Here is a 22,766-nt window from a genome sequence, read left to right as displayed (position 1 = left end):
TTAGAGCCGGGTGGTGAGAAGCCCCGGTTCATGTGGTCAGTAAAAACAATTACTTCGCAGTCTTTCAGTTGAGGTTTTTCTTCGCTCGGGTTAGGGGCACGATAATGCATCACGCTCTTGGCAGGTAAATATCCGGTTTTGAAAAAAATCCTTGAGAGTGTTCTCGGTGACAATGGAAGGGACCCAATTGCATGTGTACATTGTTTTAGGCGGCATTGTGGAAGAAAACCTAAAGGAAAGAAAAATTGCCGGTTCAAGTTAATTGATCAAACTACAGTTTAAAGTGCTGACAGTATACATTCAGGATGGCAGCTTAAGTGAGGGCTAATGGTATATGAATAATTGTAAGCCGGACGTATAAGCCGCCATGAAGAGTACAGGTATTCAAAATCTAACAGAAGGTAAAATTCCACTAAGTGTTGGATAAACAGGTTTCACAGATTACAGTTAGAAATTTGGATCTGGAACTGGGCAGAAAAAGGGAAAAAATCTGAAGCATGCAGAGGCGATAGTGCAAGTGCATTGGTGTTCTAAAAGGGATCTGCTGCGATCAGGATATGTTCTAGTATTAAAAATAGGTGCTAAACTGCTGCCGCGCGAGATCTGTGTGGTTTGCGGATCTAATCCATGGATAAAGACAAAGAATAAAGACGGCGGCGACGAACACTGACGAGCACCGACGAACACTGAAGAACATCGAAACCCTAATGCCAGATCTACAATGGAGGAAGAAGGGCTTACTGATGCTGATGAAATGGCGGGGAGGTGCCGCGGTTCTCTGGACCGTTCAGGGTGATGCACCGGCCGGAGTTAAAGACGGAGGCGGAGGACGACGGCGGCAGAGCTCGTGCAGGTCAGCGCGTCGCAAGGAGGAAGAAGAGATGAGAAGGAAAGAGAGGGGAATGAGAGAAGAGCCCGAGGCGTTATTTATAAAGGCTTGGAAGGACAAACGACAGGTGCGAAAATCGAGGATCCAAAAAAATGGATAAGTGATGACGCGGGCGCCTCGATTTTCGGAAAGATAGTAAAGCAAGAGATTTATTAAAATTTGGGTTCTGTGAAGCATTAATGACAGATTACGTCACGGCGGGTTACCGAAAGTTCGGAAGATGACGTCACGGCGGGTTACAATATTTCACAGTCAAGATGAGGAAGGATTTCTCTAACATTGAAGATTGACATGAACAAGTTCAAATCAACCCGGGGCCTAATGTTGGGGATATGACTATCAGACATGACCCGCTAGGAGGGGTCGGGTCATCCTGATGATGATTCGTCTCCATGAAGCCCAAGATCGCAATGGCGGTTCATAGATAGGCTGAGTAGAGGGCCCAAGCCCAGAGGCGGCTTAAGGACCACAGTTATAAACCGCCATGTATCCATGACTTGTATTGTAAGGCATATGTAATTGGTCTCCGAGGCGGACACGTATATGAGTCGGCCGGGACTCTGTAGACCGTGAGGCGTCAACCCGTGTATATAAGGGGACGGCCCGGCGGCGGCTTAGGGCAAGAAACAAGAGATCGAGAGCCAGGCTTAGCTTATTCGCTCCCTGGTCATCGAAACCCTAGCAATACCACCTCAAACCGGATTAGGCCTTTACCTTCACTACAAGGGGCCGAACCAGTATAAACTCCACGTGTCTTTCTGCCCTGTTTAACACCTTTAAGCTAATCTCGTTGCGATGGCTCCACGACTAAGTCCTTACACTAGGACATCTGACGTGACAATTCCACGACAATTACGCTGTGGTGTTCCAAGTGGCGTGAGTTGCGAAACTATTCCGCATTGTTTCAAATGAAGACCAAACTCATAACTCAAATATTCACCTCCACGATCAGATCATAGAAACTTTATTTTCTTGTTACGATGATTTTCCACTTCACTCTGAAGTTCTTTGAACTTTTCAAATGTTTCAGAATTATGTTTCATCAAGTGGATATACCCATATCTGCTTAAATCATCGGTGAAGATCAGAAAATAACGATACCCGCTCAACACTCACTGGACCGCATCCATCAGTATGCATTATTTCCAATAAGTCTGTTGCTCGCTCCATTGTTCCGGAGAACGGAGTCTTAGTCATCCTGCCCATGAGACATGGTTCTCAAGCATCAAGTGATTCCAAAAGCCCATCAGCATGGAGTTTCTTCATGCGCTTTACACCAATATGACCTAAACGGCAGTGCCACAAATAAGTTGCACTATCATTATTAAACTTGTATCTTTTGGCTTCAATACTATGAATATGTGTATCACTACTATCGAGATTCAATAAAAATAGACCACTCATCAGGGGTGCATGACCATAAAAGATATTACTCATATAAATAGAACAACCATTATTCTCTCATTTAAATGAATAACCATCTCGCATCAAACAATATCCAGATATAATGTTCATGCTTAACGCTGGCACCAAATAACAATTATTCAGGTCTAAAACTAATCCCGAAGGTAGATGTAGAGGTAGCGTGCCGACCGTGATCACATCGACTTTGGAACCATTTACCACGCATCGTAACCTCGTCCTTAGCCAATCTTCGCTTAATCCGTAGCCCCTGTTTCGAGTTGCAAATATGAGCAACATAACCAGTATAAAATACCCATGCGCTACTACGAGCATTAGTAAGGTACACATCAAAAACATGTATATCAAATATACCTTTCACTTTGCCATCCTTCTTATCCGCCAAATACTTGGGGCAGTTCTGCTTCTAGTGACTAGTCCCTTTGTAGTATAAGCACTCAGTCTCAGGCTTAGGTCCAGACTTGGGCTTCTTCACTTGAGCAGCAATGTGACGCCCCTGATTTAATCGTACACTAATCATACACGCAAACGTGTACGATCAAGATCAGGGACTCACGGGAAGATATCACAACAGAACTCTAAAAATAAAATAAGTCATACAAGCATCATAATACAAGCCAGAGGCCTCGAGGGCTCAAATACAAGTGCTCGATCATAGACGAGTCAGCGGAAGCACCAATATCTGAGTATAGACATAAGTTAAACAAGTTGCCATAAGATGGCTAGCACAAACTGGGATACAGATCAAAAGAGGCGCAGGCCTCCTGCTTGGGATCCTCCTAAACTACTCCTGGTCGCGTCAGTGGCCTGCACGTAGTAGTAGGCACCTCCAGTGTAGTAGGAGTCATCGTCGACGGTGGCATCTGGCTCCTAGGCTCCAGCATGTGGTTGCGACAACCAGGTAGAAAGGAAAGGGGAAAGAGGGAGAAAGGCAACCGTGAGTACTCATCCAAAGTACTCACAAGCAAGGATCTACACTACATATGCATGGGTATCAGTGTAAAGGGCAATATCGGTGGACTGAACTGCAGAATGCCAGAATAAGAGGGGGATAGCTAGTCATGTCTAAGACTACGCTTCTGGCAGCCTCCATCTTGCAGCATGTAGAAGAGAGTAGATGGTAAGTTCACCAAGTATCATCGCATAGCATAATCCTGCCCGGCGATCCTCCCCTCGTCGCCCTGTGTGAGAGCGATCACCGGGTTATATCTGGCACTTGGAAGGGTGTGTTTTATTAAGTATCCGGTTCTAGTTGCCATAAGGTCAAGGTACAACTCCAAGTCGTCCTGTTACCGAAGATCACGGCTATTCGAATAGATAAACATCCCTGCAGGGGTGCACCACATAACCCAACACGCTCGATCCCATTTGGCCGGACACACTTTCCTGGGTCATGCTCGGCCTCGGAAGATCAACACGTCGCAGCCCCACCTAGGCACAACAGAGAGGTCAGCACGCCGGTCTAAATCCTATGGCGCAGGGGTCTGGGCCCATCGCCCATTGCACACCTGCACATTGCGTGGGCGGCCGGAAGCAGACCTAGCCTAGCAGGTGTTCCAGTCCAATCCGGCGCGCCCCGCTCAGTCGCTGACGTCACGAAGGCTTCGGCTGATACCACGACGCTGAGTGCCCATAACTGTTCCCGCGTAGTTGGTTAGTGCGTATAGGCCAGTGGCCAGACTCAGATCAAATACCAAGATCTCGTTAAGCATGTTATTATGAAGTAACCGCGAACGTTGACCAGGTCCAGGCCCACCTCTCGCCTGGGTGGTCTCAACAAGTAACAGTCGAGGGCCGTCGGGAACCCAGGCCCACCTCTACCGGGATGGAGCCACCTGCCCCTTCAGCCCCCATCTCCGAACAGTATCATAAGTAATGTAACAGTATAAAGTATATAGCATATGCCCATGATCACCTCCCGAAGTGATCACGGCCCAGTAGTATAGCATGGCAGACGGACAAGAGTGTAGGGCCACTAATGGAACACTAGCATCCTTTACTAAGCATTAGGATAGCAGGTAAGGGTAACAACTGTAGCAACAATGACAGGCTATGCAGCAGAATAGGATTATCCGAAAGCAGTAACATGCTACACTACTCTAATGCAAGCAGTAGAGAGAAGGAATAGGCGATATCCGGTGATCAAGGAGGGGGCTTGCCTGGAAGCTTTGTTGTACAGGAAGAAGGGTCGTCGGTGACATAGTCGTACTCGGTGGCATCAGCGCCGGTCTCGGGGTCTACCGGGTAAGAAGAGGGGCGAAGAAACAGTAAATACGGAGCAAACAAAGCATCAAAAAACATAACGCTGCAATACGCGGTGCTATGGATGCCCTAACGCGGTAGGAGGTGATAACGACGAAGGGGGGGCAACATCCGGGAAAGTATCCCCGGTGTTTCGCGTTTTCGGACAGACGAACCGGAGGTGAAATGTTGCAGGTTCGCTATGCTAGGGATGTGTGGCGGGCAAACGGGCTTCGTATTCGGATTCGTCTCGTCGTTCTGAGCAACTTTCATGTAGAAAGTATTTCCATCCGAGCTACGGTTTATTTTATATTAATTTTTATAAGATTTAATCATTTTTAGAATTTATTTAATTATTTTAAATCAACATTATCCAGAATAGTGTATGCTGACATCAGCATGACATCAGCAGTCAACAAGGCGTTGACTTGGTCAAACTGACGTGTGGGTCCCGCATGTCATACCCTGTTTATTCTAATTAGGGTTTAACTAATCTAATTATTGTTTAACTAAACTAACTAGTTAATTAGATTAATTAAACAGGATTAATTAACTTAATTAATTCACTAATTAATTAATTATTAATTTTATTAATTCATTTTTATTTATCTTTTTTTAAACGTATACAGGGGCGTGGGGCCCAGTGCCATAGGCACAGGCCGCAAGCAGGCACTGGGCCCTGGCGCCGGCCCGACTGGGTGTTGGCCCAGGCCAGCCGGGGCCGCGGCGGGGGCACGAGCGCGCGGCCCGGCGACGGCGGCCGGACGGCGCGAGGTGCGGTGGAGCGCGGGTGCGATACAAGGGCGACTGATCGGCGAGTAGGCCCGTTGTGGGCTCGGCTGCGACGGGGTTCGGCCGGGGCGCGGCTGGACGGGCACGAGCCCACGCGGATGGCCGCCAGCGATGCCGGGCGTGGCAACGGCGCACCAGAATGATGGGTGTGGGTGAGCATGCGGCAAAGGGCGAGGTGAGCGCGCATCGGATTTAAACAGAACAATGGAAAGGAAAATGTGTTTAAACACATATTTCAAGGGTATATCCTTCCCAAGGACAAGCAGAGCATGATATCCAGGACAGGATATAATGTAGAAAACTCTTTAGGTAAGGGAAGAGGAAGTTCATGACATTACCCAAACAACGGTGTTTGAATAATTGATAAAGGAAATTTAGCATGGTGCTTCAAAATGTTCTTATCGATGATTAGATTACCACAGACATGCTTCGAGATAGCATTGACATGGTCTTTAAGCAAAGGTCAGACTTTGGATACACGAAGGGTTCATTAGGAACAACTTGTAGAATAAGTCTTACAGTTTCCTCACGGAAGAATGGATAGCCTTGCTGAAAAGGAATCTATAACAATAGGGCCAACCGGCCAGGTGTGCTAGGCAAGACATCACCTTACCGGGTCACATAATACCAATGTTATAACTCTTGGAAATATGTTCCAACCATCATATCTGACCGAGATTCAGATCTGATTGGTGTCAGGATAACTCATACTCAGGATGCCTGAGAAGAAAGGTGCAACACAAATTGTCGAGATGACATTGTAAGATCCTCGGGAATTGAACTATGGAAGCGAGTTCCGAAATAAGAGTTCATCATTAAATCAAGGAGAGGTGAGGAGGTGACTGATTGACTCAGCGACAATCCATTGAGCTTTCCAAAAAGATGGATTTCCACAACTATGTGAACAAGGAGATAACATTAGCCAGATCAAATGATATAATGATGTATGCTCGAGGAAAACATAAACAATTTATCAATGATGGAAGGGTGCACCCGAAAATCTGGACTAGGCAGCACGAACAATGTTTGAATGATGATTCAATAAGCAATAGACTAAGAATCAAGCTATCAACCATTAACTTCAAGCAATGGGGTTGCTAGTAGTTTTGAAATTTTACACCTCACAGTCCATTTGTCGGTATCCCGGTTAGAAAACAACACGGAGACCAAGAATGAATGGAGACGGCGATAAGTATTACTATACCAAGAATTTCTTAAGACGTGGTGAAATTCTCACAACATCCTCGACATAAGAGACAATAATACTTCAAGGTAGAACATAATACGAGCTGGATTGCAAGTTGCATCCATAGCATGAATAAGTTTGTGACGGAAGGAAGGTAAGGATGTTGTCAATGGTAACTCAAATTACCAAGGGACGAGGGTGGTACTTATCATCATGAATTCGATTGGTATCCTGGAAGAAGTCAAAATGTTGATGATGATCATGATAAATTTTGTTGAGAGGCTCCACGAAGAAGTAATCGAACAGCGACTACATCAAGTAAAAGGACTGATGTAGCAAAAGATTATTGGAACCACAGATACGACACCAACTCGGAATCAAGCTTGTTCGAGGTGGAACAGTAAGACGAGGGAATTGACGTAAGCTTAGCTCATCATCGCAAGTTGTCCTCCGGGATTAAGGACCAGGTAGCATAGTTAAAATTAGCACGATAGTGATGTAGCCGATCAGGCTAGGAGTGACATGATGGAGTATTAAACTCATAAGCAACGAAGATTATTTAGAGTTATTGAATCGGAGTGCGGAATTGATTCACTTATCAGTGTTCTCGGTTGACGACAACCCAAAACCCAGAAAAATTGAAATTGGTGAGAAATAACAGTTGATGAAGAACTCATAAGAAGTTATGTAGTTCCGTGATATTCTCGAGATACCAAAGGGGTAATACTCGACGACAAACCAAAGTAGAGGTTGGACTGGGGTATTGCTTTGCAGAAGACAAGTACTTCAACTTGTCCGAGAAATGGGATCAAAGAAGAACAATATGGCGGAACCACAATTGCAAAGGACCAAATCCCGGACGTAAGATGAACTCATACCAAGGGGACAATTTATTTTAAGAGAGCTTTCATGATAAGATCTACATCGTGTCTATGGGCATGAACACAAAGTTCAAGGTCGACTCCCACTTCTCCAATGCATAACCTTCACTCACTGCTCTGTTAAAATTAACTGAAGGTGAAGAACTACCTGGTGAATTACTAGAGGAGTATGACCCGTGAAATCTTTTGGGTTCACACAGATTAGGAAAGGCATTGATTCAACCCATCGGGGCATCTTAGGAATATATACCACGAGCTTCAGGAGTAATGAACAATAGCTCGAAGGCAGAGCATGGTTGACAAAGGGAGAGGATACAGTTTACCAAAGGCATTATGTATCAGGGAAAGAACTCACAAGGTGATCAAATGTGAAGGAAATTGTCGGATAACAATCCAACAAGGGACTTGATGGTCAACAAAGGATCTGATGTGAGTATCGATACTCAACCAGAAGAGGGAAGAATGCAATGCAACAGGTTATGGAATCATCTAAATAATTCGAAGCTTAAATGCAAAGGAATTATGATTCCAAATCGAAGGATCAGAAGTAGACGGTCTAATCAAGGATGGATAAGTTGAATAGATTTAGGGGCACAATCGACGGCAATTTGATTGGTCGAGAACCAGCTCATGTTCAAAATGACATATGAGCCGGAAAGATAATTTAAAAGGACCAACCGATGACTGCGTGCATTCGCACTCATGTTGAATCAATAGGATCAAAATGATGGTGTCAAAGGAGACCAATGAATATTGCCAGCCATATGGAAAGCATCCATAATAGAAGCAGACAAGTATTTGCAGAGCAATAAGTTGCTAGGGATTTTCGGAGGATCGAATAGTATTTCGAAGACTTTTGTGAAACACCTGAACAACTGGGGATGAGCAGATACTCGGTAAGTGAAAGGAATTATCCGCAGGGGTATTCATGTGGCAAAGAACTGCAAGGCCGTAGGCACAAAGTATTCTCGGAACAATAGAGAGGATTTCGAGGTATCTTATAATATCAAGATCAACGGGGAATGATTGTATGAATGGAAAGTGTATGCAGTTTTCATAGGGGTTGACGGTGGAAGGAAATCGCAAATGCGATGGCACAAAGACTCGAGAGAACATCGTAGTGTAACTTCGGAATCGTCTAGTGCAGCAGACGATCATCTGCAGTGAGGGGCTCTCCGGGAGAAAGTATTTTCGAGAACCTAAAGTTAGTTTTGTTTTTAGCAAAATCATTTAACCCGAATAGAAGAGAGCTCAGAGTCCCCGAGTATAGACAAGAAATAAAGGATCCTAATACCACCCAATGGCGACGTGGGCCCGTAAGCCGCACAGCCAAGTTAGTAAAAACTTTTTCAATGACTAGACTCAACTTCAGCCAAGGAGTTTGGAAAGGGGATTCCTACAGGCAGTCGGCTCTGATACCAACTTGCGACGCCCCCGATTTGATCGTACACTAATCATACACGCAAACGTGTACGATCAAGATCAGGGACTCACGGGAAGATATCACAACACAACTCTAAAAATAAAATAAGTCATACAAGCATCATAATACAAGCCAGGGGCCTCGAGGGCTCGAATACAAGTGCTCGATCATAGACGAGTCAGCGGAAGCAACAATATCTGAGTACAGACATAAGTTAAACAAGTTGCCATAAGATGGCTAGCACAAACTGGGATACAGATCGAAAGAGGCGTTGGCCTCCTGCTTGGGATCCTCCTAAACTACTCCTGGTCGTTGTCAGTGGCCTGCACGTAGTAGTAGGCACCTCCGGTGTAGTAGGAGTCATCGTCGACGGTGGCGTCTGGCTCCTAGGCTCCAACATCTGGTTGCGACAACCAGGTAGAAAGGAAAGGGGGAAAAGAGGGAGAAAGGCAACCGTGAGTGCTCATCCAAAGTACTCGCAAGCAAGGATCTTCACTACATATGCATGGGTATCAGCGTAAAGGGGCAATATTGGTGGACTGAACTGCAGAATGCCAGAATAAGAGGGGGATAGCTAGTCATGTCTAAGACTACGCTTCTGGCAGCCTCCATCTTGCAGCATGTAGAAGAGAGTAGATGGTAAGTTCACCAAGTATCATCACATAGCATAATCCTGCCCGGCGATCCTCCCCTCGTCGCCCTGTGTGAGAGCGATCACCGGGTTATATCTGGCACTTGGAAGGGTGTGTTTTATTAAGTATCCGGTTCTAGTTGTCATAAGGTCAAGGTACAACTCCAAGTCGTTCTGTTACCGAAGATCAAGGCTATTCGAATAGATAAACATCACTGCAGGGGTGCACCACATAACCCAACACGCTCGATCCCATTTGGCCGGACACACTTTCCTGGGTCATGCTCAGCCTCGGAAGATCAACATGTCGCAGCCCCACCTAGGCACAACAGAGAGGTCAGCACGCCGGTCTAAATCCTATGGCGCAGGGGTCTGGGCCCATCGCCCATTGCACACCTGCATGTTGCGTGGGCGGCCGGAAGCAGACCTAGCCTAGCAGGTGTTCCAGTCCAATCCGGCGCGCGCCGCTCAGTCGCTGACGTCACGAAGGCTTCGGCTGATACCACGACGCTGAGTGCCCATAACTGTTCCCGCGTAGTTGGTTAGTGCGTATAGGCCAGTGGCCAGACTCAGATCAAATACCAAGATCTCGTTAAGCGTGTTATTATGAAGTAACCGCGAACGTCGACCAGGTCCAGGCCCACCTCTCGCCTAGGTGGTCTCAACAAGTAACAGTCGAGGGCCGTCGGGAACCCAGGCCCACCTCTACCGGGATGGAGTCACCTGCCCCTTCAGCCCCCATCTCCGAACAGTATCATAAGTAATGTAACAGTATAAAGTATATAGCATATGCCCATGATCACCTCCCGAAGTGATCACGGCCCAGTAGTATAGCATGGCAGACGGACAAGAGTGTAGGGCCACTAATGGAACACTAGCATCCTTTACTAAGAATTAGGATAGCAGGTAAGGGTAACAACTGTAGCAACAATGACAGGCTATGCAGCAGAATAGGATTATCCGAAAGCAGTAACATGCTACACTACTCTAATGCAAGTATTAGAGAGAAGGAATAGGCTATATATGGTGATCAAGGAGGGGGCTTGCCTGGAAGCTTTGTTGTACAGGAAGAAGGGTCGTCGGTGACGTAGTCGTACTCGGTGGCATCAGCGCCGGTCTCGGGGTCTACCGGGAAAGAAGAGGGGGGAAGAAACAGTAAATATGGAGCAAACAAAGCATCACAAAACATAACGAGGCAATACGCGGTGCTATGTATGCCCTAACGCGGTAGGAGGTGATACCGACGAAGGGGAGGGGACATCCGGGAAAGTATCCCCGGTATTTCGCGTTTTCGCACAGACGAACCGGAGGTGAAATGCTGCAGGTTAGCTATGCTAGGGATGTGTGGCGGGCGAACGGGCTGCGTATTCAGATTCGCCTCGTCGTTCTGAGCAACTTTCATGTCGAAAGTATTTCCATCCGAGCTACGGTTTATTTTATATTAATTTTTATAAGATTTAATCATTTTTAGAATTTATTTAATTATTTTAAATCAACATTATCCAGAATAGTGTATGCTGACATCATCATGATGTTAGCATGACATCAGCAGTCAACAAGGCGTTGACTTAGTCAAACTGACGTGTGGGTCCCGCATGTCATACCCTATTTATTCTAATTAGGGTTTACCTAATCTAATTTCTGTTTAACTAAACTAACTAGTTAATTAGATTAATTAAACATGATTAATTAACTTAATTAATTCACTAATTAATTAATTATTAATTTTATTAGTTCATTTTATTTATCTTTTTTTAAACGTAAACAGGGGCGTGGGGCCCAGTGCCATAGGCACAGGCCGCAAGCGGGCACTGGGCGCTAGCGGGCAGCGGGCGCTGGGCGCCGGCCCGACTGGGTGCTGGCCCAGGCCAGCCGGGGCCGCGGCAGGGGCACAAGCGCGCGGCCCGGCGACGACGGCCGGACGGCGCGAGGTGCGGTGGAGCGCGGGCGCGAGACAGGGGCGACGGATTGGCGAGTAGGCCCGTTGTGGGCTCGGCGGCGACAGGGTTCGGCCGGGGCATGGCTGGACGGGCACGAGCCCACGCGGACGGCCGCCGGCGATGTCGGGCGTGGCAACGGCGCACCAGAACGATGGGTGTGGGTGAGCATGCGGCAAAGGGCGAGGTGAGTGTGTATCGGGCGCGGTCGAGGACGACGCGAGCGCGTGTAGCTGCAGGGACCGGGGCGTGCGGGCGCTAGCGAAGTCGGGAGATGGCCGAAGCCAGGGGAGGGAGGAGGGTAAGCTCACGGGCGCGTAGAGGAACGGGGGCGGCGAGGCTTGATGAAGCGGCACAAGGAGGGGCCGAGGACGCGGTCCGGCGGTATCGTGGCTCCGGCGAGGGGGAACTCCAAGCGGCTGTGGCGTCGGGACCGAGTCCCAGATCCAGATCGGGGGCAGCGCGCGGACGGGCGTCGGGGGTGACTCGGGGGGTGAGGTGAGGAGGAGGCGGTGACAGGGCGGGGCGGCGCCGGGGATGGGTGCCGCGAGGTGGCTCCGGGCGGCGGTGATGGGTAGCGCCGGGCGAGATCGATCCCGGTCCCGATTGGATCGGGAGTGGGAGAGAGAGAACGTGGGGGGGACGAGGGGAGGGGATGTGCGGGTAGCGGCTAGGTCAGCGGGGAGTGGGGGGTTAGGTAGGTGGCAGTTGGGCTAGTAGGACACGGGCGCGGGATGGGCCGGCAGGCCGTCTCGGCCACACGGTTAACTGGGCCAAGGCCCAGTCGGGGGGAGTTGTCTTCCTTTATTTATTTATTTTGTTCTCTTTTCATTTTAGTAACTTTGCTGTACTGTTTTATACTTATGCTCATTTAATTTTGTTTCACGAAATATATACAAAATCACCTAAATTAGTGTGACTAGTTTTACCACTGCCACAAAAAGTCCACACCTAATTAAAATAGTTTAATATTCTATAAATTAAGAAAGGCATTTATTTAATTGTTTAAGCTACTATTTTTTTTATTTTAGAGCTTTTAAACACTTTATCAAAGTTTGGTTTCTCCACCACAATTACCTATGCAATATTTGGTTCACTTCGAACATTTTAGTTTTAATATTTGAAAACTTTTATTGTTTGCTTGATTTTGAATTTTGAATTTGAATCGGTTTCGATCTAACACGAGATTAGCAACAATAACCGAGGTGACGTGGCATCGTTAACGTGGGATTACTGTAGCTTAATTATCCGGGCATCACAAGCAACTTGATTGCCGTTCTTCTTGAAGTTCTCCTTCTTCCCTTTGCCCTTCTTCTTGAAACTAGTGGTCTTGTTAACCATCAACACCTGATGCTCCTTCTTGATTTCTACCTCCGCAGCCTTTAGCATTGCGAAGAGCTCGGGAATTGTCTTATCCATCCCTTGCATATTATAGTTCATCACAAAGCTTTTGTAGCTTGGTGGGAGTGATTGAAGAACTCTGTCAATGACACTATCAACAGGAAGATTAACTCCCAGTTGAGTCAAGTGATTGTGGTACCCAGACATTCTGAGTATATGTTCACTAACAGAACTATTCTCCTCCATTTTGCAGCTGTAGAACTTATTGGAGACTTCATATCTCTCAATCCGGGCATTTGCTTGAAATATTAACTTCAACTCCTAGAACATCTAATATGCTCCATGACGTTCAAAATGACGTTGAAGTCCCGGTTCTAAGCCGTAAAGCATGGCACACTGAACTATCGAGTAGTCATCAGCTTTGCTCGGCCAGACGTTCATAACATTCGGAGTTGCTCCTGCAGCGGGTTTGGCACCCAGCGGTGCTTCCAGGACGTAATTCTTCTGTGCAGCAATGAGGATAATCCTCAAGTTACGGACCCAGTCCGTGTAGTTTCTACCATCATTTTTCAACTTAGCTTTCTCTAGGAACACATTAAAATTCAAAGGAACAGTGGCACGGGCCATTTATCTACAGGAACATAGACATGCAAAACTATCAGGTACTAAGTTCATGATAAATTAAAGCTCAATTAATCATATTACTTAAGAACTCCAACTTAGATAGACATCCCTCTAGTCATCTAAATGATCACGTGATCCATATCAACTAAACCATGTCCGATCATCATGTGAGATGGAGTAGTTTTCAATGGTGAACATCACTATGTTGATCATATCTACTATATGATTCATGCTCGACCTTTCGGTCTTAGTGTTTCGAGGCCATATCTGCATATGCTAGGCTCGTCAAGTTTAACCCGAGTATTCTGCTTGTGCAAAACTGGCTTGCACCCGTTGTATGTAAACGTAGCGCTTATCACACCCGATTATCATGTGGTGTCTCGGCACGACGAACTGTAGCAACGGTGCATACTCAGGGAGAACACTTATACCTTGAAAGTCAATGAGAGATCATCTTATAATGCTACCGCCGTACTAAGCAAAATAAGATGCATAAAAGATAAACATCACATGCAATCAATATAAGTGATATGCTATGGCCATCATCATCTTGTGCCTTTGATCTCCATCTCCAAAGCACCGTCATGGCCACCATCGTCACCGCTTGACACCTTGATCTCCATCGTAGTATCGTTGTCGTCTCGCCAACTATTGCTTCTACGACTATCGCTACCGCTTAGTGATAAAGTAAAGCAATTACATGGCGATTGAATTCATACAATAAAGCGACAACCATGTGGCTCCTGCCAGTTGACAATAACTGTTATAAAACATGATCATCTCATACAACAATTTATATATCATCCCGTCTTGACCATATCACATCACAAGAAGCCCTGCAAAAACAAGTTAGACGTCCTCTACTTTGCTGTTGCAAATTTTACGTGGTTGCTATGGGCTTCTAGCACGAACCGTTCTTACCTACGCATCAAAACCACAAAGATTTTTCGTCAAGTGTGTAGTTTTAACCTTCAACAAGGACCGGGCGTAGTCAAACTCAATTCAACTAAAGCTAGAGAAACAGACACCCGCTAGCCAGCTATGTGTGAAGCACGTCGGTAGAACCAGTCTCATGAACGCGGTCATGTAATGTCGGTCCGGGCCGCTTCATCCAACAATACCGCTGAATCAAAGTAAGACTTTGCTGGTAAGCAGTATGACTATTATCGCCCACAACTCATTGTGTTCTACTCGTGCATATAACATCTACGCATAGACCTGGCTCGGATGCCACTGTTGGGGAAAGCATTATTTCAAAAAAAAACCTACGATCACACAAGATCCATCTAGGAGATGCATAGCAACGGGCGGGGAAGAGTGTGTCCACGTACCCTTGTAGACCAAAAGCGGACGCGTTTAGTAAGCGGTTGATGTAGTCGAACGTCTTCGCGATCCAACCGATCCAAGTACCGAACGTACGGCACTTCCGCGATCTGCACACATTCAGCTCGATGACGTCCTTCGTACTCTTGATGCAGTTGAGGCCGAGGGAGAGTTCCGTCAGCCCGAAGGCGTGGCGACGGTGATGATGAAGTTACCGGCGCAGGGATTCGCCTAAGCACTACGACGATATGACCGAGGTGTGTAACTGTGGAGGCGGGCACCGCACACGGCTAAGAGAAACTTTGGTGTGCCTTTGGGGTGCCCCCTCCCACGTATATAAAGGGGGAGAGGAGGCCGTCCATAGGTGTGGCGCGCCAAGGGGGGGAGTCCTACTTGGACTCCCGGTCCAAGTAGGATTCGCCCCCCCCCTTTCCTATTCCTACAAGGAGAAGGGGGGAAGAGGAGGAGGAGAGAAGGAAAGGGGGGCCGCCCCCCCAACCCTAGTCCAATTCGAATTGGGCTTGGGGGCGCCTCCACCTGGCCGCCGCCTCCTCTCTTCCACAAGGGCCCATGAAGGCCCATTAACCCCTCGGGGGGTTCCGGTAACCCCCCGGTAATCCGGTAAATGCTCGAACCTATCCGAATCCATTCCGGTATCCAAACATAACCTTCCAATATATCAATCTTTATGTCTCGACCATTTCGAGACTCCTCATCGTGTCCGTGATCTCATCCGGGACTCCGAACAAACTTTGGTTCATCACTCATAATACAAATCATCATCGAACGTTAAGCGTGCGAACCCTAGGGGTTCGAGAACTATGTAGACATGACCGAGACACCTCTCTACTCAATAAACAATAGCGGAACCTGGATGCTCATATTGGCTCCTACATATTCTACGAAGATCTTTATCGGTCAAACCGCATAATAACATATGTTGTTCCCTTGTCATCGGTATGTTTCTTGCCCGAGATTCGATCATCGATATCCTCATACCTAGTTCAATCTCGTTACCAGCAAGTCTCTTTACTTGTTCCATAATGCATCATCCCACAACTAACTCATTGGTCACATTGCTTGCAAGGCTTATAGTGATGTGCATTAGCGAGAGGGCCCAGAGATACCTCTGTGATACATGGAGTGACAAATCCTAATCTCGATCTATGCCAACTCAACAAACACCATCGGAGACACCTATAGAACATCTTTATAATCACCCAGTTACGTTGTGACGTTTGATATCACACAAGGTGTTCCTCCGGTATTCGGGAGTTGCATAATCTCATAGTCTGAGGAACATGTATAAGTCATGAAGAAAGCAATAGCAGAAAAACTAAACGATCATTATGCTAAGCTAACGGATGGGTCTTGTCCATCACATCATTCTCTAATGATGTGATCCCGTTCATCAAATGACAACACATGTCTATCGCTAGGAAACTTAACCATCTTTGATTAACGAGCTAGTCAAGTAGAGGCATACTAGGGACACTTTGTTTGTCTATGTATCCGCACATGTACTAAGTTTCTGGTTAATACATTTCTAGCATGAATAATAAACATTTATCATGATATAAGGAAATATAAATAACAACTTTATTATTGCCTCTAGGGCATATTTCCTTCAGTCCCCCACTTGCACTAGAGTCAATAATCTGGATTACATAGTAATGATTCTAACACCCATGGTGAATTGGTGTTGATCATGTTTTGCTCGTGAGAGAGGCTTAGTCAACGGGTCTGCAACATTCAGATCCGTATGTATCTTGCAAATCTCTATGTCTCCCTCCTTGACTTGATCGCGGATGGAATTGAAGCGTCTCTTGATGTGCTTGGTTCTCTTGTGAAATCTGGATTCCTTTGCCAAGGCAATTGCACCAGTATTGTCACAAAAGATTTTCATTGGACCTGATGCACTAGGTATGACACCTAGATCGGATATGAACTCCTTCATCCAGACTCCTTCATTTGCTGCTTCCGAAGCAGCTATGTATTCCACTTCACACGTAGATCCCGCCACGACGCTCTGCTTGGAACTGCACCAACTAACAGCTCCACCATTCAATATAAATACGTATCCGGTTTGTGACTTAGAGTCAGCCGGATCAGTGTCAAAGCTTGCATCCACGTAACCATTTACGACGAGCTCTTTGTCACCTCCATAAACGAGAAAAATATCCTTAGTCCTTCTCAGGTATTTCAAGATGTTCTTGACCGCTGTCCAGTGATCCACTCCTAGATTACTTTGGTACCTCCCTGCTAAACTAATAGCAAGGCACACATCATGTCTGGTACACAGCGTTGCATACATGATAGAACCAATGGCTGAAGCATAGCGAGTGACTTTCATTTTCTCTCTATCTTCTTCAGTGGTCGGGCATTGAGTCTGACTCAACTTCACACCTTGTAACACAGGCAAGAACCCTTTCTTTGCTTTATCCATTTTGAACTTCTTCAAAATTTATCAAGGTCTGCGCTTTGTGAAAGTCCTATTAAGCGTCTTGATCTATCGCTATAGATCTTGATGCCCAATATATAAGCAGCTTCACCGAGGTGTTTCATTGAAAAATTCTTATTCAAGTATCCTTTTATGCTGTTCAGAAATTCAGTATCATTTCCGATCAACAATATGTCATCCACATATAATATCAGAAATGCTACAGAGCTCCCACTCACTTTCTTGTAAATACAGGCTTCTCCAAAAGTCAGTACAAAACCATATGCTTTGATCACACTATCAAAGCGTATATTCCAACTCCGAGAGGCTTGCACCAGTCCATAAATGGATCGCTGGATCTTGCACACTTTGTTAGCACCTTTTGGATCGACAAAACCTTCTGGTTGCATCATATACAACTCTTCTTTAAGATATCCATTAAGGAATGCAGTTTTGACATCCATTTGCCAAATTTCATAATCATAAAATGCGGCAATTCTAACATGATTCGGACAGACTTAAGCATCGCTACGGGTGAGAAAATCTCATCATAGTCAACTCCTTGAACTTGTCGAAACCCTTTCGCAACAAGTTGAGCTTTGTAGACAGTAACATTACCGTCAACGTCAGTCTTCTTCATGAAGATCCATTTATTCTCTATGGCTTGCCGATCATCGGGCAAGTCAACCAAAGTCCATACTTTGTTCTCATACATGGATCACATCTCAGATTTCATGGCCTCATGCCATTTCGCGGAATCTGGGCTCATCATCGCTTCCTCATAGTTCGTAGGTTCCTCATGGTCAAGTAACATGACTTCCAGAATAGGATCACCGTACCACACTGGTGCGGATCTTATTCTGGTTAACCTACGAGGTTCAGTAGTAACTTGATACGAAGTTTCATGATCATCATCATTAGCTCCCTCACTAATTGGTGTAGGAATCACTGGAACTAATTTCTGTGATGTACTACTTTCCAATTCGGGAGAAGGTACAATTACCACATCAAGTTCTACTTTCCTCCCACTCACTTCTTTCGAGAGAAACTCCTTCTCTAGAAAGGATCCATTCTTAGCAACGAATATCTTGCCTTCGGATCTGTGATAGAAGGTGTACCCAACAGTTTCCTTTGGGTATCCTATGAAGACACATTTCTCTGATTTGGGTTCGAGCTTATCAGGTTGAAGCTTTTTCACATAAGCATCGCAGCCCCAAACTTTAAGAAACTACAACTTGGGTTTCTTGCCAAACCACAATTCACATGGTGTCGTCTCAACGCATTTAGAATGTGCCCTATTTAACGTGAATGCAGCCGTCTCTAATGCATAACCCCAAAACGATAGCGGTAAATCAGTAAGAGACATCATAGATCGCATCATATCTAATAAAGTGCGGTTACGATGTTTGGACACACCATTACGTTGTGGTGTTCTAGGTGGCGTGAGTTGCGAAACTATTTCGCATTATTTCAAATGAAGAACAAACTCATAACTCAAATATTCACCTCCATGATCAGATCGTAGAAACTTTATTTTCTTGTTACGATGATTTTCCACTTCACTCTGAAATTCTTTGAACTTTTCAAATGTTTTAGACTTATGTTTCATCAAGTAGATATACCCATATCTGCTTAAATCATCTGTGAAGGTCAGAAAATAACGATACCCGCCGCGAGCATCAATACTCATTGGACCGCATACATTAGTATGTATTATTTCCAATAAGTCTATTGCTCGCTCCATTGTTCCGGAGAACGGAGTCTTAGTCATCTTGCCCATGAGGCATGGTTCGCAAGCATCAAGTGATTCATAATCAAGTGATCCCAAAAGCCCATCAGCATGGAGTTTCTTCATGCGCTTTACACCAATATGACCTAAACGGCAGTGCCACAAATAAGTTGCACTATCATTATTAAACTTGTATTTTTGGCTTCAATACTATGAATATGTGTATCACTACTATCGAGATTCAATAAAAATATACCACTCATCAAGGGTGCATGACCATAAAAGATATTACTCATATAAATAGAATGACCATTATTCTTTGATTTAAATGAATAACCGTCTCGCATCAAACAAGATCCAGATATAATGTTCATGCTTAACGCTGGCACCAAATGACAATTATTCAGGTCTAAAACTAATCCCGAAGGTAGATGTAGAGGTAGCGTGCCGACCGCGATCACGTCGACTTTGGAACCATTTCCCATGCGCATCATCACCTCGTCCTTAGCCAATCTTCACTTAATCCGTAGCCCCTGTTTCGAGTTGCAAATATGAGCAACAGAACCAGTATCAAATACCCAGGGGCTACTACAAGCATTAGTAAGGTACACATCAATAACATGTATATCAAATATACCTTTCACTTTGCCATCCTTCTTATCCGCCAAATCCTTGGGCTTCCAGTGACCAGTCCCTTTGTAGTAGAAGCACTCGGTCTCAGGCTTAGGTCCAGACTTGGGCTTCTTAACTTGAGCAGCAACTTGCTTGCTGTTCTTCTTGAAGTTCCCCTTCTTCCCTTTGCCCTTCTTTTTGAAACTAGTGGTCTTGTTAACCATCAAGACTTGATGCTCCTTCTTGATTTCTACCTTCGTAGCCTTTAGCATTGCGAAGAGCTCGGGAATTATCTTATCCATCCCTTGCATATTATAGTTCATCACAAAGCTTTTGTAGCTTGGTGGCAGTGATTGAAGAACTCTCTCAATGACACCAGCTAAGTCAAGTGATTGTGGTACCCAGACATTCTGAGTATATGTTCACTAACAGAACTATTCTCCTCCATTTTGCAGCTGTAGAACTTATTGGAGACTTCATGTCTCTCAATCCAGGCATTTGCTTGAAATATTAACTTCAACTCCTAGAACATCTCATATGCTCCATGACGTTCAAAACGACGTTGAAGTCCTGGTTCTAAGCCGTAAAGCATGGCACACTGAACTATCGAGTAGTCATCAGCTTTGCTCTTCCAGACGTTCATAACGTCCGGAGTTGCTCCTGCAGCGGGTTTGGCACCCAGCGGTGCTTCTAGGACATAATTCTTCTGTGCAGCAATGAGGATAATCGTCAAGTTACGGACCCAGTCCGTGTAGTTTCTACCATCATTTTTCAACTTAGCTTTCTCTAGGAACACATTAAAATTCAAAGGAACAGTAGCACGGGCCATTTATCTACAACAACATAGACATGCAAAATACTATCACGTACTAAGTTCATGATAAATTAAAGTTCAATTAATCATATTACTTAAGAACTCTCACTTAGATAGACATCCCTCTAGTCATCTAAATGATGACGTGATCCATATCAACTAAACCATGTCCGATCATCACATGAGATGGAGTAGTTTTGAATGGTGAACATCACTATGTTGATCATATCTACTATATGATTCACGCTCGACCTTTCGGTCTCAGTGTTCCGAGGCCATATCTGCATATGCTAGGCTCGTCAAGTTTAACCCGAGTATTCTGCGTGTGCAAAACTGGCTTGCACCCATTGTATGTGAACGTAGGGCTTATCACACCGATCATCACGTGGTGTCTCGGCACGACAAACTGTAGCAACGGTGCATACTCAGGGAGAACACTTATACCTTGAAATTCAGTGACAGATCATGTTATAATGCCACTGTCGTACTAAGCAAAATAAGATGCATACAGGATAAACATCACATGCAATCAGTATAAGTGATATGATATGGCCATCATCATCTTGTGCCTTTGATCTCCATCTCCAAAGCAACGTCAGGATCACCATCGTCACCGGCTTGACACCTTGATCTCCATCGTAGCATCGTTGTCGTCTCGCCAACTATTGCTTCTACGACTATCGCTGCCGCTTAGTGATAAAGTAAAGCAATTACATGGCGATAACATTTCATACAATAAAGCGACAACCATATGGCTCCTGCCAGTTGCCGATAACTATTACAAAACATGATCATCTCATAAAACAATTTATATATCATCACGTCTTGACCATATCACATCACAACAAGCCCTACAAAAACAAGTTAGACGTCCTCTACTTTGTCGTTGCAAGTTTTACGTGGCTGCTATGGGCTTCTAACTAGAACCGTTCTTACCTACGCATCAAAACCACAACGAGTTTTTGTCAAGTGTGATGTTTTAACCTTCAACAAGGACCGGGCGTAGTCAAACTCGATTCAACTAAAGCTGGAGAAATAGACACACGCTAGCCACCTGTGTGCGAAGCACGTAGGTAGAACCAGTCTCATGAACGCGGTCATGTAATGTCGGTCCGGGCCGCTTCATCCAACAATGCCGCCGAATCAAAGTAAGACATTGTTGGTAAGAAGTATGACTATTATCGCCCACAACTCATTGTGTTCTACTCGTGCATATAACATCTACGCATAGACATAGCTCGGATGCCACTATTGGGGAACGTAGCATGCAATTTCAAAAAAATTCCTACGCTCACGCATGATCTATCTAGGAGATGCATAGCAAGGACAGGGGGAGAGCATCTTCATACCCTTGAAGATCACAAAGCGGAAGCGTTTATCAATGCGGTTGATGTAGTCGTACACCTTCACGATCCGTCCCGATCAAGTACCGAACGTACGGCACCACCGCGTTCAGCACACGTTCAGCTCAGTGACGTCCTCTCCTTCTTGATCCAGTAAGACGGGCGAAGTAGTAGATGAGTTCCGGCAGCACGCCGCCATGGTGACGGTGTTGGTGAAGAACAACCTCCGCAGGGCTTCGCCAAGCACTACGGAAACTATGACAGAGGATAAACTAGAGGGGACGGGGTTGCCGGCACACGGCTTGGTGATTTTTGATGTGTTTCAGGTGCTAGCCCTGCCCCTCTATTTATATGTTGAGCCCTGGGGTCAAAACTTGGAGTCAAATCCTCCTCAAATTCGGTTTTGCCCACAAGGAAGAGTCCTTCTCGAACTTCCAGGACCAGACGCCACAGTCCTTGGCGTCTAGCCCAGACGCCATGGGCCTCGGCATCTGGCCCAGGGCCAGACGCCAGGGTCTTCGGCGTTTGGCCCCCTGGCCTCTGCAAAACTCCTTTTGCACCGACATAAAGCCCCGTGGGATTCACCCCTTGGCCGAACCATATCATCCTATATATCAATCTTTACCTTCGGACCATTCCGGAGCACCTCGTCTTGTCCGTGATCTCATCCGGGACTCCGAGCAACATTCAGTCACCAACATACATAACTCATATAGAACTATATCGTCAACGAACGTTAAGCGTGCGGATCCTACGGGTTCGAGAACTACGTAGACATGACCGAGACACCTCTCTGGTCAATAACCAATAGCGGGACCTGGATGCCCATATTGGCTCCTACATATTCTACGAAGATCTTTATCGGTCAAACCTTATGACATCATACGTAATTCCCTTTGTCATCGGTATGTTACTTGCCCGAGATACGACCGGCGGTATCATCATACCTAGTTCAATCTCGTTACCGGCAACTCTCTTTACTCGTTCCGTAATACATCATCCCGCAACTAACTCATTACTCACAATTGCTTGCAAGGCTTCTTATGATGTGCATTACCGAGAGGGCCCAGAGATACCTCTCCGGTACTCGGAGTGACAAATCCTAATCTCGATTCACGCCAACCCAACAAGACACCTT

Source organism: Aegilops tauschii, chromosome 2 (genome assembly GCF_002575655.3).
Source record: "Aegilops tauschii subsp. strangulata cultivar AL8/78 chromosome 2, Aet v6.0, whole genome shotgun sequence".
Lineage (NCBI taxonomy): Eukaryota > Viridiplantae > Streptophyta > Magnoliopsida > Poales > Poaceae > Aegilops > Aegilops tauschii.
The sequence above is the reverse complement of the archived record's forward strand: the minus strand, read 5'-3'. Positions refer to the sequence as shown.